The sequence below is a fragment of the Cetorhinus maximus genome, chromosome 21 (assembly GCF_964194155.1).
Source record: "Cetorhinus maximus chromosome 21, sCetMax3.hap1.1, whole genome shotgun sequence".
NCBI classification, from domain to species: domain Eukaryota; kingdom Metazoa; phylum Chordata; class Chondrichthyes; order Lamniformes; family Cetorhinidae; genus Cetorhinus; species Cetorhinus maximus.
The window spans coordinates 77,388,692-77,410,834 of record NC_135899.1 but is presented as its reverse complement, the minus strand read 5'-3'; positions in this window follow the sequence as shown (position 1 = coordinate 77,410,834).

Genomic DNA, 22,143 nt, shown 5'->3' with positions numbered 1-22,143 from the left:
TGGAATGATGACATTGCAAGGAGCGCCTCCACCAGTGACTGCTCCATAGCCAACTTTCACATGCACATTCGTCCAACTGTTCTGCAGTCCACTAAAACGCTCATTAGTTTGCAGTCTGTGCCCAAGGGGTGTGACGCTCTGGAGCACTTGGTTGCACTTTCATGCCTCTGCATTGCTTGACTGGGCAGATAAGCTAGAGGCCCAACTCCATGCATGTCAATGTGGCTGCGTCTGAACTTTCTCAGCTGCAGAGGAATGGTCACTTTATACAAAGTTTCCCTAATGTGTGGTTGCTTTCCTCCCCCACCCTATCCCCCACCCCACACGTACTTGTGCACTACCATCAACCACAGGCCAGCCCTTGCGCTTCCCCCCCCACCCCCGCCAACACCCCTGAACTGCAGGGCAGCCTTTACCCCCGAGTCCCCCAACGTGCCTCAACCACAGGGCGGCCCTTGCACCCCTGTCCCTGCATCCCCGCCAAGTCACCTCAACCACAGGGCAGCCCTCCCACCAAGTCGCCTCAACCTTGAAGCCCAACTGGCGACCTGGGTGAGCGCTGCGCAACATTATTGCACTCATCTCCGAGTTCCCTTCAAAGTGCAGCCTGCCAACTGCATGCCTTATATATGCTATTGTGAAACGTGACAGCCTGCGCGGACAATCCAGCGAGGTGGGATGATTCTGACGGGCTGGCCTTATAATGATATGCAGATGTATTACAATGAGGTTCCCAGTGTCCGATGGGGGGAAATGCGGCCTGCCATCGATGGGCTGAGCGGACGATTACAAACTGGTTTCACGACGTCATGAAACTGATTTTTGACCTTCTCGCCATATTGTCTGCTCGCACTGCCGAACATGCCCGACGCCAGCGGGCATAGGAAATTCCGATGGTTGTCTTTTGGATGAGACATTAAAGCTGTAACCGTCAACACAGATGGATGCAAAAGACCCTGCGGTCTCATTAAATAGTGATCTCCATTTGTTCCAGCCGACATTCAGCAACACCTTGTAGTAGGATGATTGAGGTTCAATACGCCAGTCACAAGCCACTGAGGGCTTTGATCTCCAGGCAAGGGTATGGCCCCTTTAAGAATCTCCCTTTTAAAGAAAAGTGCACTTGGAGTAGGAGGGGTCTTGCCCCAGCCAGGTGAGCATAAAAGGGGAGATTCAGGGAAAGTAAGGGTTGAGAGAGGCTGGGAGTTGAAGAGCTAAATGGTGGGTTGTGCAAATGTTCTTTTGTGTTATGTGCGTTACTGGGATTTATCAAAACCTACTTCTGTTTAAATAAGAAAGAAGGCTCCTCGACAATTGGACTTTGTAACAACCTCCAAAAACAGATTAACTGAGCACTTACCTCACTTGCTATTTGTGCCATCTTGCTGATCTCTAATTGGCTGCTGTTGTTGTGTTTGTCAACAAAATAACAGTAACTACACGTCAAATAATAACCGGACACCCTGAGGTAGTGAAAGGACTTCTTTAAATCAAGTTCCCACTTATTTTTTTAGGATATCTCAATTCAGACATATTGGCTGAGACTTTCTGTCTTCTGCCACATTAATGGTGGTCTTTTGACAGCATGGTACTATCACTTGCCTCTAGCAAGTGTCCCTGAGCAAGGCCTGTATCCCACTGGTCAGGGTAATTTACACATGGAAGTGTCTGGGATCATTGAGAGTGACTTAGCTCCTCTGCCAGGTATGACGTTGTACAATGTTCATTGCTGTCGTGGTTTGGTAGATGGACATAGCCTGAAGATTCAATTATAATAGGAACGGAAAGAGGCCATTCAGCCTCTCATGCTTGCTCTGACATTCAAGTATCCTAACTCCATCCATCCACTAAGGCTCTATATCTCTTACTACTCTTGTCTATTGATCTTGGATTTAAAAATTAATTATTGAGCTCGTAACTAATGCTTTTGGTGGGTGAGAGTTCCATACTTCCACCGCCATTTGTTTGAAGAAGTGTTTCCTAGTTTCACTCCTAAATGGCCTGGTTCTCATTTTAATGTTATGTCCCCCTTGTCCTAAACTGAGGGTCGGTGTAATAATAATAAACAAATAATAATAAATAATAATAAGAGGCAAAGCCATTTTTAAAGTAAAATAGTCAGAAATGCAATATCTTGGAAGCTGCAATGCTGTTACTCAAATGCCAATAATACTGGAAAGCGGAAGACAGAGACACATATCGACAATATTTTAAAGGTTATTTTTTAAAGCTATTAATTGAATGATACTTTCTCACAAGTACAATGTTAATAAAAGTTTTTTTTAAATGAAATAAGCTATTTAATTTCCATCAAAGTGGGTTTGATCGATCAAGGTCAGGAGTGAATCCTTAATGAGCTCCTAAAATTTTAAATGCCCCGCTCATCTCAGCAATTCTGGGTGTCAGATGTCAAAGGAATTCCTGATACGCAGCACCCACGATGTGTTGAGACTTGAGAAAAGATTGGATGACTTTTTCTCTACCTTGCCATTCCCATAGGTCTGTCCAAATTTCTTTGTCCCTTTAGGATGGGAATAGAGGGATACGGACCCCGGAAGTGCAAAATGTTTTAGTTGATGGGCAATATGATCGCTGCAGGCTTGGAGAGCCGAAGGGCCTGTTCCTGTGCTGTACTTTTCTTTGTTCTTTGTTCAAATATGGGCAGGTGTGTATTCAGCCACTGCAGCCAGTTCTGAATGTAATGCCCCAAACTTGACCTAGTGGAATTTGAATAATCAATCTTGAGTATTAGCCCAGCGACATAATCGCCTATTCTTTGGGGGTATATTCTGCCTAGAATGACTATTAGTAAATTTTAGCCAAACTAAAATGGAGGTGTGCTGTATACACTGAATTTTCCAAGGAAAATTGCACATGAAGTAAAGTTTAAAGGGGTTGGAACAATTCAAGGGATCTTGCTTTGTGCAATTTGGCAGCCATTATTTCCTACATTACAACAATGACAACACTTCATAAGTAATTCATTGGCTGTAAAGCGATTTAGTGTTTCCTGATATTGTAAAAGTTGCCATATCAAAGCAATTCTTCCTTTCAGCTCTTATGGTTTTATATTTTGATAGCCAAAGAGAATTCTGAGAAATATAATGAAAATATTTTAAAACCTACTGTAGAAAGTGCTGACCGAGCAGAACTGTTGGTTCATGATATAACAACAGTAACTGTGGCTCAAATAATTGGCAGGGAAGAGACTAAAACTGATCAACCTAGATGGATAAAGGATTCAGAATCATAGCAGGGATGAGATACTTCAATTATATGGAGAGAAGAGAGAAGCTGGTACTGTTCTTCTTAGAGCAGAGAGGTTAAGGGGCATTTAACCCAGCTGTTCAAAATTATCCGGGATTCTGATAGAGTAAATAAAGAGAGACTGTTTCCACTGGTAGAAGGGTCAGTAACCACAAGACAAAAGAACCAGAGAAGAGATGAGTGTTTTTTACGCTGTGAGTTAGATGTGGAATGCACTATCTGAGAATTTGATGGAAGCAGATCTGCTAATAACTTTCAAAAGGGAATTGGATAAATACTTAAACTGGATAAATTTGCAGGGCTATGGAGAAAGAGTGGGGTGGGTTGGGGGGATTGGTGGTGATGTGAGACTAACTAGGTAACTCCTTCAAAGAGCCAGCACAGGCACAATGGGCTGAATGCTCTGCTCCGCCATCATTATATGAAAGACCTCACTGATATTAATGAAGAAAAACGATATGCATTTTCCAGTTTGTTTGCATGTCACCCATGGCTTTCTTTTGGGTGTGTTACTGGAACCAGACCCCTTGACGCGAGGAGAAGTAGAAATGAGGAATAATTGGATAGGTGATTGCTGAGGAATAAGTTTGTACTAAGTTGTTACTGACTGTTCTTCAAAAGGAACTGGTTCACAGATTCCCAACATGACAAAAATCCAACCACAAGGACACCCTCCACTTCACAACACTGGGTGGTCTCAACACAATTTTCATTACTAGGATTAGTTATTATAAGTTTGAGGTTTTCTGAAAGTACAGCTTTCAACTCTGAGATAGATAATGACTTACAACAAATCTGACCACAGAATCAGAGGGATTTTTTTTTTGTAGTTTACTCTAAACTTTAATTTTTCTTCAAACATTTCATTCGTTATCTGTCTGATTGTGAAAATTATAGAACAAAGACTCTGTGGTAGAGTTAAAGGAAACAAATTCCCTCCCAAAAGAAATGAAAGATTCAGTTGCGACTTGGTCCTGTATTACAAATGTTTAATGTCCAGAACAACCTTCTGGAATTTGAAACTTTTCCATTATAGAACACAAAAGAATCTTATAAGATACATTTTAGTCTGTTTCAGCAAATGTTTCTATTTTTTTCATCACAACAACTTGTGTTTATATAGCAATTTTAATGTAGTAAGACGACCCAAGCATTTGGACCATATAGGAGCACAATAGGACAAAGTTCACCACAAAGACACATAAGGAGATGATGGGGATGATAGCCAAAATCTTAGACAAGAAGGTAGGATTTATGAACGGTCATAAAGGAGGAGAGAGAGATAGAGAGAGAGAGATGGAGAGGTGAAGAGGTTTAGGGAAGGAACCACAGAGTTTGGAGTCCAGACAGCTGAAGCCACGGATGCCATTGGTGGAGAGATTAAAATCGGCTTTCCGCAAAAGGTCAGAGTTGAAGGAGCACAGAAAGTTTGAAGGGCCATAGGACTGGAAGAGCTTACAGAGATTGGGAGAGACAAGGCTGTGGAGGGACTTGAACACCATGGTTAGAAATTTAAAATTGAGACATTTCTGCACTAGGAGCCAATGTAGGCAAATGAGCACAGATGTTGGGTGAACGGGACATGGGGCAGGATTTTTAGGTCAGTGTGGGGGCGCGATCAGTGGGCCCGGGAGCGGCCGGGGAACTGACCACTGACCACTGACCACAATTGGCCCCTGACCACGATTCCACGCTGGCTGGCCAATTAACGGCCAGCCAGCGTGAAGCGTGCACTGAAATGCTCAGCGCTGCCGGGGTGGTGGCGAGAGGAGGGCGGGCACTGACAAAGCGTGGGAACGGGCGAGCGTTGAATGATAGCTCCCTGAAGGCAGAGAGCTGCCTCAGGGAGCTGAAGACTTTAAAACCAATAAATAAAGCTTTGAAAATCCAGAAAAAATGTCCACGCATCACATTCAGTCACCTGAACATATACATGATAAAAATTCTGTCCATACCATTTTATTTATTTTTATTTAATAACGGAAACCTCATTCCACCCTTGGATGAGGCTTCATGAAAAATGCAAAGTCCGCCTGGTCAATTTGCCCGTCCGTCAACTGTAAGGTTGGACGGACCATGAAAAATCAGAGACAACTACAACAATAATTGGCCTCTTAATTCTCGGTAGCACGCTTCCAAATTATGTGCATGCCCGCCAACTGCAATATCGTGTGAGCGCGGGATAACATCAGGACACTCGTCTGTGATGTCATCCCATGCGATTTTGCATCCGATTGGGTTGGGTGTGCACCTGCGTGCTAACCTAAAACCTCTGTCCTCGGTGTGAGTTAGGCGATAGGCAGCACAGTTTGAGATAGGTGAAAAATGGGAGACCAGCGAGCAGGGTATTGGAATCGCAAAATAAGCTCAATTTGTATTGAAAGTCAGTCACACTTTCAGTTCTTCTTCCACGATTGGCAGTGTATTGATGTGGGATGCAACACAGCTTGTGTCAGTGATGCTTCATAAACAACAATGAGATGATGAGCAATTAATTTCTTTTTGATGGAGCAGGTTGAGGGAAGAATGTAGGCCAGGAGAACTGTTTTGTCCTTCAAACAGTAACATGAAATTAATGAATCATAGAATGATACAGCACAGAGATGTGGCCCATCACATCTGTGCCAGCTCTTGGAAACAGCTGTCCAATTGGTCCCATTCCCCAGCTTTCCCCATACTCTACACAACTTTTTCCTTCAAGATTTACCCAATCCCACTAAGTCTTTATTGCCTCTCATGGAGTAGGAGGTCAGTGTCAGCTTGGATTAAAAATTGGTTTAAGGATTTAACAGCGTAGATTTGAAGAGTGTGCAGAGACAGAGGGGCTGCTGTGTGTAGATCTTAAATATTGAGAGTGTAGTTAGCAAAACATATGGGATCTTGGGCTTCATAAATAGAGGTATTGAGTAAAAAGCAGGGAAGTTATGTTGAACCTTTGTAAAGCTATGTTTAGGCCAAACTACAGCATTGTATCAGTTCTGGTCACCACATTTTAAGAAGGATGTTTGAGAGTGTGCAGAGGGGATTTACCAGAATAATTCCAGAGATGAAGGATTTCAGCTACCAGGTTAGGCTGGGGAAGCTGGAGTTGTTCTCCTTGGAGCAAAGGAGATTGAGGGGAGATTTGATAGAGGTGTACAAGATTATGATATCTTAGATGAGGTAGACAAAGTAAAGCTGTTCTTATTAGCTGATGGTAGAGGGACCAGGGAACATAGGTTTAAGATTTTGGGCAAGAGATGCAGGGGAGATATGAGGAAAAACCTTTTACACAGCGAACGGTAATGACATGAACATATAAATTAGGAGCAGGAGTAGGCCACTCAGCCTCTTGAGCCTGCTATGCTCTTCAAAAAGATCATGGCTGATCTGATTGTAACATCAACTCCACATTTCCACCTACCTGCTATAACCTTTCACCCCCTTGCTTATCGAGAATCTATTTACCTCTGCCTGAAAATATTCACAGACATTGCTTCCACCGCTTTTTGAGGAAGAGGTTTCCAAAGACTCATGAGCCTGAGGGAAAAAATGTCTTCACATCTCTGTCTTAAATGGGGTGACCTCTACTTTTAAACAGTGACCCCTAGTTCTAGATTCTCCCACAAGAGGAAACGTTTTCTTCACACCCACCCTGTTAAGACCCCTCAGGATCTTACATGTTTCAATCAAGTCGCCACTTACTCTTCTAAACTCCAACGGATACAAGCCTAGCCTGTCCAGCTTTCCTCATAAGACAACCCACCCATTCCAGATATTAGTCTAGTAAACCTTCTGAACTGCTTCCAATGCATTTACATCCTTCCTTAAATAAGGAGACCGATACTTTACACAGTGCTCCAGATGTAATCTCACCAATGCCCTGAAGCATTGCCTCCCTACTTTTGTTCTCATTCAATTACCCTCATAATAAATTATACCATTCCATTAGCTTTCCTAATTACTTGCTGCATATGCACGCTAACCATTTGCGATTCATGCACTAGGACACCTAGATTCCTCTGCATCTCAGAGCTCTGCAATCTCTCACCATTTAGATAATATGCTTCTTTTTTATTTTTCCTGCCAAAATGGACAATTTCCCACTTTCCCACATTATGCTCCATTTGCCAGATCATTGCCTACTCACTTAACCTATCTATATCCCTTTGTAGCCTCTGTATGTCCTCTTTGCATTTCATTTTCCTACCTATCTTTGTGTCATCAGCAAATTTAGCAGCCATACATTTGGTCCCTTCATTCAAGCCACTTATATAAATTGTAAAAAATTGAGGCCCCAACACTGATTGATCTATGTGGCACACCACTCATTACATTTTTCCAAGCAAAAAAAATCCCTTTTATCCCTACCCTCTGTTTCCTGTTAGCTAACCAATCTTCTATCCTTACCAATATGTTACCCACTACACCATAACCTTTGATGTGGCACCTTATCAAATGTCTTCTGGAAGTCTAAGTATAGTACATCCACTAGTTCCCCTTTATCCACAGAACATGGTAATTCTTCAAAGAACGCCAATAAATTGGTTAAACATGATTTTCCTTTCACAAAACCATGTTGACTCTGCCTGATTACTTCCAATTTTTCAAGTGCCCTGCTATAACATCTTTAATAATATTTTCTAACATTTTCCCTATGACAAATGTTAAGCTGACTGACCTGCAGCATCCTGCTTTCTGTCTCCTTCCCTTTTTGAATAAAGGAGTTACATTTGCTATTTTCCAATCTAATGGAACCTTCCCCAAGCTTTGGAAAATTAGTACCAATGCATCAATTATCTCACTTGCCACTTCTTTCAAGACCTAAGGGTGAAGTCCATCAGGACCCGGGGACATGTCAGCCCGCAGCTCCAACAATTTACTCAGTACCACTTCCCCAGTGATTGTAATTTTCATGAGTTCCTCCCTCTATTTCATTTCCTGATCTACAACTAGTTCTGGGACTTTACTCTTATCCTTTATAATGAAGACTGATGCAAAATATATGTTCAATTCATCTGCCATCTTCTTATTTTCCATTTTTAATTCCCCAGACTCACTTTCTATAGGACCAATGCTCACTTTATTAACTCTTTTCTTTTTAAAATATTTATAGAAACTTGTACCATCTGTCTTTATACTTCTAGCCAACTTTCTCTTGTACTCTAATTTTTCCTTCCTTATCAATCTTTTAGTCATTCTTTGCTGTTTTTTTAATATTCTGTCAAACCTTCTGACCTGCCACCCATGTTTGCATAATTATATGCTTTTTAATTAAGTTTTATACTTTAACTTTTTTAGTTAACAATGGATGGTGGGTCCTCCCATTGGAATTTTTCTTTCTCGTTGAAATGTATCTATCCTGTGTATTCTGAAATACCCCCTTAAGTGCCTGCTATTACATCTCTATGGACCTATCCCTTAACCCAATTTGCCAGTTTACTTTAGCTAGCTCTGCTTTCATAGCCTCATAATAGCCCTTATTTAAGTTTAAAATACTAGTCTTAGACCCACTCTTCTCTCCCTCAAACTGAATGTAAAACACAATCACATTATGACCTGGAATTCACTGCCTATGAGGGTGGTGGAAGCGAGAAGATGAATGATTTCAAAAGGAAATTGGATGGGCACTTGAGGGAAATAAACTTGAAGGGTTATGGGGCAAAGGGATTAGATTGGTCTTTAGAGATCCACCATGAATTCGAAGAGCCAAATGGCCTCCTTCTATGCTGTATTGGCTTTATGACTTTATGACTCTAGTTCTCTTTTGAAAGTTACTATTACATCTGATTCCACCATTCTTTCAGGCAGAGCATTACAGATCACAACTGTATGTATAAAAAAAAATCTTCATATGTTCTTCACCATGAATTCTCTGATTACCTACCCTTCTGCTACTGCAAAATGTTTCTTTTTATTCACCCGATCAAAAGCCTTCATGATTTTTGAACCCTTCTATCAAATCTCTTGTTAACCTTCTTTACTCTAAGCAGGACAACACCAGCTTTCCCAGTCTCTGAAGTCTTTCATTCATGGTACCATTCTAATAAATTTCTTCTGTGCCCTCTCTAAGGCCTCGACACCTTCGTAACGTGTGGTGCCCTTTAACATTCAATTGAAGGTAAATGGAACTTCAGTTTAATGTACCGTCAACAGATGAAACCTCCAACATTGCAGCATTTCCTTGGCACAGCATGTGGAGAATTTCAGATGAGGTGCCAGTTCCTTCTCTTTCTAAGATTGCTCGTTCATTCTGTATTTCTTTATTTGTTTCATTTTTCCATTTGTTCTTAAGTGTTTCTTTTCTCATCGTTTTACTGCTCCATATAATTAATTGCACTCCTGTACACTTCAGTCAGGCAAGTACAATTCAAGAAAATACGTCATAAGTGTTAAGTTCAGGACAACCCATTACTGTTGGTTCCGGACAATTTTTCTCACGTCTCCAGTTCTTTCATATGAAAGCAATTCAACAACATTTGAAGAAACAAAACATCTTTCAAAAGGACCACAAACCGTTGGTATTCTGGTAAAAATTAGGCAGCTCCTGAGTGGACAGAAATCAACAGGAAACATTAACAAAAATCTAAACCTTTGTTCATCTTTAATTTGTTGCATGTGTGCACCAACCCTTATTGCGAAATGGTCGGTAACATGGCAACGGTCAGCTCCCTGAAGACTTGGCTGTACAGAAGCCTCTCACTGTTTCACTCCACCAGGCAGTTAGTGACTTATCACGAACCAGACTTAAACTGAGGGGTTCAAGGGAGGGATGAAATTTCAGTGTTTTGAGGAAGTAGGTGACAAAATGACAGATGTTGTGGCATGCGTTGGTGGTTTCATGAATGTGATTCCACCACTCTCTTGAGCTCCCAGTCCTACCATTTGGGGAGGGGACAGGAGAAATCAAGGAACAAGCTGTCGCCACTGGACCACATTCCCAAGCCCATCTAAATGAAAAAAGGAAAGGAAGACTCCCATTTCAAAGCACCTTGCACAATGTCTGGACATCCCAAGGCACTTTACAGCCAGTGAGTTTGAATTATAATCACTGTTGAAATGTAGCAAAGCCAATCTGCACATAGCACGCCCCAAAAACAACAGTGAGATAATTACCAAATAATCTGTTTGTGCCTTCAAATTGAGTCAGGCCATCAGCACCATCTCTCCTTCTCTTCAAAATAGTGCCCCGGGATCCTTTACACCCACCTCAGAGGGAATTCAGAGGATGGTTCATGAGCTAACAGCACACAGCTATCGGGGAAAGGAACAAGTGCCATTTCTCACAAGTAATAGCCATTGTTAAGGTGAATGTTGGACATTAGATGGGGTACAATTTAAACATTGCACGATGAGGCAGGATGAAAATCTCTCACAAGGACCAATCAGCCCTTATTAAAGTGCAGTCCTGAAGGGCTTGATTGGCCTTTCCCCATCTTTGACTTAAGTTCTATTGATCAACCCTCATCAGATTGTCCAATATGTTCACAGAATGATAGGGTAGGATTTTCCGCTTGTCGTGCGGGCGCATGCCTGACGTTACAACTGATGGGCCGGCGAGTCTGCCAGGCAGACTTTGCCTTTTTGATGAAACCTCATCCAAGGATGGGATGAGGTTTCCGCTATTAATTTAAAAAAATAAAAACGTTTGGACAGAATTTTCATCATCTATATTTTCATGTGAGTGAATCTGATGTGTAGACATTTTTTTCTGCAGTTTCAAATCTTTGGTGTTAAATTCTTCAGCTCCCTGAGGCAGCTCTCTGCCTTCAGGGAACTTTCATTCCACACTCCCCCCACACCTATGGAGACTTCAGCGCTCGCCCTCTTCCCGGCAGTGCTGAGCCTTTAAGCCCGCGTTTCACGCTGGCTTGCCGTTAATTGGCCAACCAGCATGAAATCGCAGTCGGGGGCCAATCATGGGCGGCGGGCTGTTCCCCTGCTGTTCCTGGGCCTGCCCACCAACTCAAAAATTCTACCCATAGTTTTATTCAAAGAGCAGAAACTGATGGGTCTTCCTACCATTTTCACAACTGATTTCTCAGACTAAGGGATGATCAGGGGCGTTTTTTCCATGAAGTGACAAATTGGATGGGACAAGAGAAATTTAGATGGTGTATACAGATTATCAGAAGGCATTTGATAAGGCATCTTACAACAACAAGAATAACTTGCATCTATATAGTGCCCTTGACATAATAAAATACCCCAAGGTGCTTCACAGGTCCATTATTAAACAAAACTTGACACTAAGGCACATTAGAAGAATTAGGACAGATGACCAAAAGCTTGGTTAAAGATATAGGTTTTAAGGAGCACCTCAAAGGAGAAGGAAGGCTTGTTACAAAAATTCAGGCATATAGTGTAAGAGAAAATGCGGTGTGGATAAACGGTTGGCTGACAAACAAGAATCAAAACGGTTGGTGTTAACTGATGTTACTTGGATTGAAGGGTTGGAAGTGATTGTACCCCTGGGTTGGCAGATGGGGAGAGTTGGATTTTATGGAGTCTGCAAGAGTGGGAAACGTGGCCTGTGGGGTGACTGAATTAGGTGGGATGTGAAAATTTGATTTCCCAACAGTGGGTTGAGATTAAGTCAATGGTGTGCTTGTGGCATCTAATACATTTGAATGCCATGAATACTCATTAGCATAAGACTTTTTAAAGTTACGTCCGACCTTCAAGATAAAGTCAGTGGCACATGAGAATCTCATTGTACCTGGTTCACATTCGTTTAAAGGTGGCATGCACCAGTCGGCTTTGTGCAGTGGTGTCTGAGGTCAGCCGTTTTCCTTGTTGAACTTCACAGTACAAGGGAAGGGAGCAGGAGAATGGCGGTGGTGAAGGGGGTGTGGACTGAGGTCAGGGGCACGGAGGAGTGAAGTGGGAAGGGCCTGGCATCTTGGGTATGGTAGGGGAGGGATGGTGGGGCAATCAGTCAATGTAAGAAAATGAAGAACCTAAAGGGCAGTGTCAGTACTATCCAAATGTGGGTCCATCTCAGGGTGTTGGCTGGCAGAGTCATTGCAGAGTTTTGAGTTCACCTACGACATTTCAATTATCCCCTGCTGAGAGCTATCTTGGGCAATGTCCTTTACAATGCATAGAAGGGAGGGGTAGCTGAACATACAAGTTCAGCCACATCCCACAGAGTGACGAGTACAACACTGGACACTAACATGAACATTCAATAAAAGAGTGAAGCCAAAAAAACACAACATTGTTTCTTCCACAATAAGGGAATTGACACTAACTCCTCTGTAATCATCAATGTGTGCCAACCATGAGGTGTGCCAAGACGTTTAATTTTCTGACCAAGCTAGTCTCAACAAATAACAATGATGCATACATGAATAAAGTGAAACCAATGTAATGTGAAATGTTTACAAGTGAAATCTAAATTTGAAAAACACCCATGCCACCTTTGTGCTCTCAATAAGCCTTATGTTAATGGCAATTACCTAGGGCAGGAAAGTTTTGCGTGTGATACAGAGCCTCCCTGTTTGACTAGGAGGCTCCTTTATAACCTGCCCGTAGCTGCTGTATTGTCAACTGATGGTGGCTTTCACCAAGGAAAAGCATCTCCTGCTGTGGAATCATGCGTGTCTCCTGTGCATGCTGCCAGCACTTTAAATTTTAATTGTAATTGTGTGGGGAAATGGGAAAAAGCAAAAGAGCGTAAGTGTTGCACAGTTCTGGCCCTACTGTGAGGAGGACTGAGACTTCATGAAGGTAAAGAGGTGGCAAATGAAATTTAATGCAAAGAAGTGGGAGGTAGTACATTTTGGGAGGAAAAGTAAGGAATGAGATTGTATGCTATTCCAACCCCCTTCCCATCTCCCACCCACCATAAACCTGAGCTCACCCAAAACTCTTCAGTTTGTATCCTAACCTGCACCAAAACCCATTTACCCATCACTCCTATGCTCACTGACCTACTTTGGTTCCTCTCCCAACAGTGGCTCAATTTTAAATTTTTATCCTTGCCCTGTGTTGAGACCCCTCTATGGCCTTGCCACTCCCTATATCTGTAACCTCCTCCAACCTACTCTGGGCCTACAACCCTCTGCGATCTCTGTCCTCCTCTAAATCTTATTTCTTTTGCATCCCCCACTTCTTTTACCCACTGGTGGCCAGGCCTTAACCTGTACAGGCTCTAAACTCTAGACATCCCTCCTTAAAACTCTCTGCCTCTCTCCTTCACTCTTCTCATTTAAGACACTCTTTCAATCTACCTCACTGACCAAGCATTTGATCACCTGCCTCCTTCTTTGGCTCGACTCAGTTTTTGTCTGATTTACACTCCTGTGAAATGCCTTGGGGCATTTTATTATGTTGAAGGCATTATATCAATATTGTTGTGCTGAATGGAAAGACAACATAGGATAAGGATGAGGAGAGAGATTCTGGAGTTCAAATAATTCCTGAATTTGTAAGTGCAGTTTGATGAAGGCAATAAAAGGCAAAAGCAGGGTTAGTAGATAAATAGAGCCATACACTGAAAATGTCCTTGGATTCCCTGAATGGCTGTCATAACTTTGATGGAAGAATGGCGGAAATACCAGTTATTTGTGTAAAGAGGATTTTCAGCAAAGTTATGCAAACCAGTTGGAGGAACCCTGAGGAAATTCACCTCCACAGAGTACAAGAGTGAAAAGCTAATAACTAAATTTGGAGTCAACATTTGAGGCCACCAAATAGAATTGGGTGCCCATTATGAGGATTGTCTTATGAGGAAAGGTTGGACAGACTGGGCTTGTTTCCACTGGAGTTTAGAAGAGTGAAGGGTGATTTGATTGAAGTATACAAGATCCTGAACGGCCTTGACAAGGTGGACTTGGAAAGGATATTTCCTCTTGTGGGTGAGTCCAGACTAGGGGGCACTGTTTTAAAATTAGGGGTCGCCCTTTTAGGACAGAGATGAAGAGAAATGTATTATCTCAGAGGGTTGTGCGGCTTTAGAGCTCTCTGCCTCAGAAGGCAGTGGAGGTGGGTTCATTGAATATTTTTAAGCTAGAGGTAGATAGATTCTTGTTAGGCAAGGGAATCAGAGGTTATTGGGGTAGATGGGGATGTGGAATTCAAAATACAAGCAGATCAGGCATGATCTTATTGAATGGCGGAGCAGGCTCGAGGGGCCGAATGGTCCACTCCTGTTCATATTTCTTATGTTTCTTAAAGGATATTAAAGCCAGACTGCAGTGTGGATTCACCAGAATGATACTGGGTATAGGAAACTATAATTCTGAGGAGAAACTTGAGCTACTGGGACTAATTCCACTGGAGTTGAGAAGGTAAGAGATTTATTAAAGGTTTTAAAATTATGTAGTTTTGGTAGTGTCTAGGAAAAAATTCTTTCCGTTGCTAAGGGTGTCAGCGAGGAGGGGATCATCAAGTTAATAATTGTCACTAAGAATGAGGGGATAGGTGTAGAGAAATTTGTTTATGCAGAGGTTGTCAGAAGATGAGATACTTTGCCACAGGGAGTGATGGACACAGGGGTGGATTCATCTTTTAAAGGAAAATTTATTAAATATTGGAAGTAGAGGAGCACACAGGACTGTGGAGAGAGACTAGGGTAGTGGGATTAGTTTGCAATTGATGAGAAAAAGCAAACCATGTTAAAAAGCCAAAAAAAGCATGAATAACATCAAATATTTTGCATACAGCTACACATTCTGATTTTTATTTCACGACTCAATAAATATTTCTGAATCAGAATGTATTATGTTCCATAAGCTCATTGGACATGATGGTCCAATTGGCTTCCTTTCACCCCGAACACTAACTGCTGTGAACAATTCTTGGCTTAAATTCTCCTTTTAAGATCATCTCCCAACTTTTGAAAATGTAACAGCTGTATAAAATTAAGAGCAAGAATTTTTCAATTGCTTTTATTGGAGATTTACATCTGATTCCAATTAATTCCAGAGCATCACACTGAACTGTAGCTCACTAAAACCATCGACAGTAAAGTAGCCTCATTACAGATAAAGGCAAAATACTACAGATGCTGGAAATCTGAAACAAAAACAAAAAATGCTGGAAAAACTCAGCAGGTCTGACAGCATCTGTGGAGAGAAAGACAAAGTTAACATTTCGAGTCTGCGTGACTCTTCTTCAGAGCTAAAGGGAAGTAGAAATGTGGTGAAATATATACTGTTTAAGGGGGCTGGAACAGGTGAAGCTGGATGGAAGGCCAGCGATAGGTGGAGGCAAAGGAGAGATTGCGAAAGATGTCATAAGCCAAAGGTCAAAGGGTTGTTAATAGCGGCGGTACTGGCTAAAGGAGGTGCTAATGGTGACATTAAGAGTGGAAAGCAGAATGTGATAATGGTAGGACCAGGGTAAGCACTCTGGAAAGTGACAGATGGCCCTAGTGGGGGTGGGGTGGGGGGAGGGAGGGGGACGGTGGTGGGAAAAAAGATCGAAAAGGCTAAAAGCTGGGGATAAAACAATGAATAAAAATGGAAATAAATTTAAAAAATAATAATAATGAAAATAAGTGGGGAAAATAAATAAATAAATAAATACAGAAAAAAGAGGGGATCAAAAAGGGGTGGGGATGGAGGAGAGCGCTCATGGTCTGAAGTTGTTGAACTCAATGTTAAGTCAACTTTAGCCTCATTACAGCCTTGGTTTAAACATGGACAAAAGAGCTGAACTCCAGAGGTGAGGTGAGAGTGACTGCTCTTGACATCAGGGCAGCATTTGACCGAGTGTGGCATCAAGGGGCCCTAGCAAAACTGGAGTCAATGGGAATCAGGGGGAAAACTCTCCGCTGGTTGGAGTCATACCTGGCACAAAGGAAGATGGTTGTGGTTGTTGGGAGGTTAGTCATCTCAGTTCCAGGACATAACTGCAGGAGTTCCTTAGGGTAGTGTCCTAAGCCCAACCATCTTCAACTGCTTCATCAATGACCTTCCTTCCATCATAAGGTCAGAAGTGGGGATGTTCACTGATGATTGCACAATGTTCAGCACCATTTGCATCTCCTCAGATGCTGAAGCAGTCCATGTCCAAATGCAGCAAGACCCGGACAATATCCAGGTTTGGGCTGACAAGTGGCAAGTAGCATTTGCACCACAGGAGTGCCAGACAATGACTACCTCCAACAAAAGAAAATCTAACCATTGCCCCTTGACATTCAATGGAATTACCACTGCTGAATTCCCCATTGTCAACATCCTGTGGGTTACCATTGACCAGAAACTGAACTGGACTAGCCATACAAATATTGTGGCGACAAGAGCAGGTCAAAGGCTAAGAATCCTGTGGCAAGTAACTCACATACTGACTGCCCAAAGACTGTCCACCATCTACAAGGCACAAGTCAGAAATGTGATGGAATACTTTCCACTTGCCTGGGTGAGTGCAGCTCCAACAACACTCACGAAGCTTGACACCATCCAGGACAAAGCAGCCCACTTGATTGGCACCACATCCATAAACATTCATTCTCTCCACCCCAGTGCACAGTAGCAGCAGTATGTACCATCTACAAGATACACTGCAGGAATTCACCAAGACTCCTCAGACAGCACCTTCCAAACCCATGACCACTAACACCTAGAAGGACAAGAACAGCAGAAATTTGGCAACACCACCACCTGCAAGTTCCCCTCCAAGCCACTTACCATCCTGATTTGGAAATATATCGCTGTTCCTTCACTGTCGCTGGATCAAAATCCTGGAACTCCCTTCCTAATAGCACTGTGGGTGTACCCACACCACGTGGACTGCAGTGGTTCAAGAAGGAAGCTCGCCACTACCTTCTCAAGGGAAATTAGGGATGACTGACCTCCAACAGCCAAAACCACCTTCCTTTGTGCTAGGTATGACTCCAACCACGGAGAATTTCACCCCCCGATTCCCATTGACTCCAGTTTTGCTCCTTCATGCCACACTTGGTCAAATGTGGCCTTGATGTCAAGGGCAGTCACTCTCACATCACCTCTGGAGTTCAGCTCTTTTGAACCAGGTCAGGAGCTGAGCGAGCCTGATGGGACCCAAACTGAGCATCAGTGAGCAGGTTATTGCTGAGCAAAAGCCACTTGATAGCACTGTTGATGTCCCCTTCCATCACTGTACTGATGATTGAGAGTAGACTGATGGGGTGGCAATTGGCCGGGTTGGATTTGTCTTGCATTTTGTGTGCAGGACTAACCTGGGCAATTTTCCACATTGCCGGGTAGATGCCGGTGTTGTAGCTTTACTGGAACAGCTTGGCTAGGGACGTGACAAGTTCTGGAGCACAAGTCTTCAGTACTATTGCAGGAATATTGCCAGGGGCCATAGCCTTTGCACTATCCAATGCCTTCAGCTGTTTCTTGATATCACTTGGAGTTAATCAAATTGGCTGAACGCTGTCATCTGTGATACTGGGAACCTCTGGAGGAGGCTGAGGTGGATCATCCACTTGGCATTTGTGTCTGAAGATTGTTACAAATGCTTGAGCCTTATCTTTTGCACTGATGTGCTGAGCTCCCCCATCATTGAGGGTGGAGATATTGGTGGAGCCTCCTCCTCCAGTGAGTTGTTTAATTGTCCACCACCATTCACAACTGGATGTGACAGGACTGCAGAGCTTAGATCTGGTCCGTTGGTTGTGGAATCCCTTAGCTCTGTCTATCGCTTGCTGCTTATGCTGTTTGGCACGCAAGTAACCCTGTGTTGTAGCTTCACCAATCTGACATCTCATTCTTAGGCATGCCTGGTGCTGCCCCTGGCATGCCCTCCTACAGTCTTCACTGAACCAGGGTTAACGTTGGCTTGATGGTAATGGTAGATTGGGGGACATGCTGGACCATTAGATTACAGATTGTGGTTGAATACAATTTTGCTGCTGCTGATGACACACATCACCTCATGGTTGCCCAGTCTTGAGTTATTAGATCAGTTCAAAATCTATTCCATTTAGAATGCTAGTAGTGCCACACAACACAATGGAACATGTCCTCAATACAAAGATGGGACTTTGTCTCCACAAGGACTGTGCGGTGGTCACTCCTGCCGGTACTGTCATGGACAGATGCATCTGTGGCAGGCAGGTTGGTGAGGACGAGGTCAAGTATGTTTTTCCCTCTTGTTGGTTCCCTCACCACCTGCAGACCCAATCTAGCAGTGATGTCCTTTAAGACTTGGCCAGCTCGGTCTGTAGTGGTGCTACCGAGCTACTCTTGGTGATGGACATTGATGTCCCCCACCCGGTGTACATTCAGTGCACTTGCCACTCTAAGTGCTTCCTCCAATTGATGTTCAACATGGAGGAGTAGTGATTCATCAGTTGAGGGGGGACTGTACGTTATAATCAGCAGGAGGTTTTCTTGCTCATTTGACCTGAGGCTATGAGACATCATGGGGTCCGGAGTCGATGTTGAGGACTCCCAGGGCAGCTCCCTCGTGACTGTGCCACCATCTTTGCTGGGTCTGTCCTGCCGATGGGACACGGAATACCCAGGGATGGTGATGGTGATGGTGGTGTCTGGGACATTATCTGTAAGGTATGATTCCATGAGGATGACTATGTCAGGCTGTTGCTTGACTGGTCTGAGAGACAGCGCTCCCAATTTTGGCACAAGTCCCCAGATGTTAGTAAGGAGGACTTTGTAGGGTCAACAGGGCTGAATTTACTTTTGTTGTTTCCGGTGCCTCGGTCGATGCTGGGTGGCCCGTCCGGTTTCGTTCCTTATTGACTTGTTTTTAGTGATTTGATACAACTGAGTGGCTTGTTAGGCCACTTCGGGGCACATTTAAGAGCCGATCGCATTACTGTGGCTCTGGAGTCACATGCAGGCCAGGCCAGTAAGGGTGACAGATTTCCCTCCCTAAAGGATAATACTAGCGGTGGTGGAATAAGGCCCTTAAGTTGTCATTAATTGGCCATTTAAGGGCCTCAATATTGCTCGCCTCCCCACCGCCACCCAGAAGGAAAATCGGTACCACACTGACCGATGCTCAACAAGATCCCCCCCACCACAGCAATAGCTCGCTGCTGGCGGCCTTAAGCAGGTGAGCATCGGACTTACACCTCTCAGTGGGAGGGAGTCCCACCCTCGAGAGTTGCCGGCCAATCTGATTGGCTGGCAGCTCTAGCAGACCCAACACTGCCAGAAATCAGTAGTGGGCATTGCTAGGACTGCTAGCAGGCTCATGAGGGAGAGCGATGGTGTCCAGAGTGAGGTGGGCCCTTGGCTTTTAGGCAGGAAGGGATTGGACAACCTAGGAAGTGGGGTGAGGAGGGTGGGAGGGTTTTGGAGGCCAGGCAGAAGGAACAAAAGTAGGGGGTGTAACAAATTGGGGAGGTGACCCAAAATAATGTATCCTGCCACTTCCTTTCTGCCTTTTAACCAGTTGGATTTTTTAAAATGGCCAATGCACTCCTGCATGCCTGCCCACACCAACCATAATATGGCGTGAACAGGTCAATATACGGGTCAATTGCCTTGTTAACAAGCTCAATTGCCCATTAATTATCTTTTTTAAAATTGCAGGCAGACTGCCGATTTTGGCACCCGCCGACCTGCCATATAATGGGGACCGGTAAGGGGTATGGGGCGAGAAGGCAGTGGGCCACCCGCCCATCATGTTTCATGTGCCCCTCCCTGCCAAAAACATACCCAGTGGCGGAGGGAGGGGGGCGTAAAATCCAGTCCATGGAGTTGGTGTGTATTTGTAGTCCAGGGCATCATGTAGTCAATTAAAATACGCTTATTGCACAGTGTTGCTCTGATAGAAGAGTCATTCTTAGCACCATTTCCATTCAACCTGTTTCAAGCACAGCTTATCCAGAGTAACCTGCCTGGGTATGGGCCCAAGAGCATTCACACACGCAGACAGGTTGTATCTGAGGGAATAGTGTCAGTAATGTTGGCTGATAATGTGGGAACAGTACATAAAGATTTTTCCTTCTATGGTTGTCAGTCAGACATAATGAATATTATAATTCTTTTACTAACTTATGTGTAAAAATATGTCGCTCTGCTGTAACAGAAATATATCAGTTTCTTTCATTTAATCCTCCTCCAGTTTCCATTTATCCTCTAGGGAAGTTGCTGACTCAAGCCCGAGGTAGGATTTTCATGCACCATAATCCCATCCAATGCCTTTCCCAAGTGATTATTCTTTATATAGACCTGTATTTCTGAAGCGATTTTCATGACCTCAGGTCATCCCAAAACGCTTTTACACCCAATGATGTACTTTTGAAATGTAGGGCTGGATTTTGTGGAGCCCGTTGTTGTGGGCAAGATGGCGGGCGGGCGGGCACGGAGAGTTGGAGGAGGCCGCGTGTCAGAATCCCGGTGGTGGGAAAACTGTAAACGATTAAGTGAGCGGCAGTAAGGTAACAAAATGGGAAATTCGCAGGAAGCTTATTGATTCACTTAATTGCCCACTTCCATAGAATTTAAACACAGTGTAATGCAATTTAGTCCTGCCTCCCCAATTTAGTGAAACTCACACGTGTCTCTCTTGCCCAGTGAAAGCTGACGACTTATAAGTGGCTTCCTTGACTCACTGTGAGAGTGAGTCACTTTGGACTTCTAGGAGGCTGAGTTACAGGGCATTGTATTGATCTTGGAGATGTTTTCTCTCTGTAAAAGCTTTCTGAGGAGTGGAGCCTCAGGCATTCAGAACCCAGGAGTATTGGATCAAAAATTTAAAGGGGCAGCACACAACTGAGGTGTAGAGGAGCTATCCCTTAAAGTGGCATCACAGATCTGAGTGCCAAAGAGGAGGACACTCAGGAGGCTGCCTGCAAGGAAAAGGAGAGGAGGTGGCAGCATGGGAATCATCCACAACTGCCGTTCTTCACCTTCGAGCGCTGGAGGGGTTGTGCTGGTTGGACTGTGAAATCTCAGACCTCAGTTGGACCTGTTGATGCCACCAAGTGATCTTGTGTGATGGTGGAGGAATCTTCTGCCTGGACCTTAGAACGTCTGTTTGAGCTGGAGCGACAGAAATTCAGGTGCTGGAGATTTAAAAAGCCTGCACGGTGGTTTACAACCGAACACAGGGCTGGCGGCCCTTTCAACGTGGTGCCAGACGATACGGGTTTCCCACCCTCAGAGCCACCCCTGCCATACCATTCGGCAGCAAGCCTGTGTCACGGGCATTCATGAACTTGCCGCCACATAATCAAGTTCAGCCAACCAACACGGACCCACACCAGATCCCCGATGACTTCCGGGCCAGCCAGTGGGCACTGCGACAATAGGGTCGAAATCCAGCCCATAGTCATCGTTGTAAATTAGAAACAAGAGTAGTCAATATAGTGCACAGTAAGATCCCACAAACAGCTATGTGATAATGACCAGAATCTGACTTAGCGGTGTTGGTTGATGTGAAAAATTGGACCAGGGCACTGGGAAGAACTCCCCTGTCCTGCTACAAGATAATATCACATGATCTTGCATGGCCACTAAGAGGGCACAAGGAGCCTTGGTTTAAAGTATTATCTAAAAGATGGCATCTCTGACAGTGCAGCACTCCTTCAGTACTGCACAGACAGTGTCAGGTCTCAGATTCTTGAAGTCATAAAAGGCACTATATAAATGCCAGTTGTCCTTCCTTTAAACACAGTAGACAGTACCTTCACTCACTGAACCTACAGGGAATGCCGTTTGTCATGGCGAAACCTGGACAAAGAGTGATGGTGCATTATTTCATTGCAGATGGGCAACACAACCTAAAATTATCTTCATCTAACATTCACATGCAAACAGTTTGGAAATGGTCCACTCGTGGGAGTCTCTGGCTATTTCTTCTTTAATTCACACCAAGGGTAATGATACCGATAGCAGCCACAGCTGAGCTCAGTTTACAAAGCCCAGTTCCAGAAACAAATCTTGTGACCTTTTCTGGCTCAGTAACAAGAGCAGCGCATTTACACAGTGA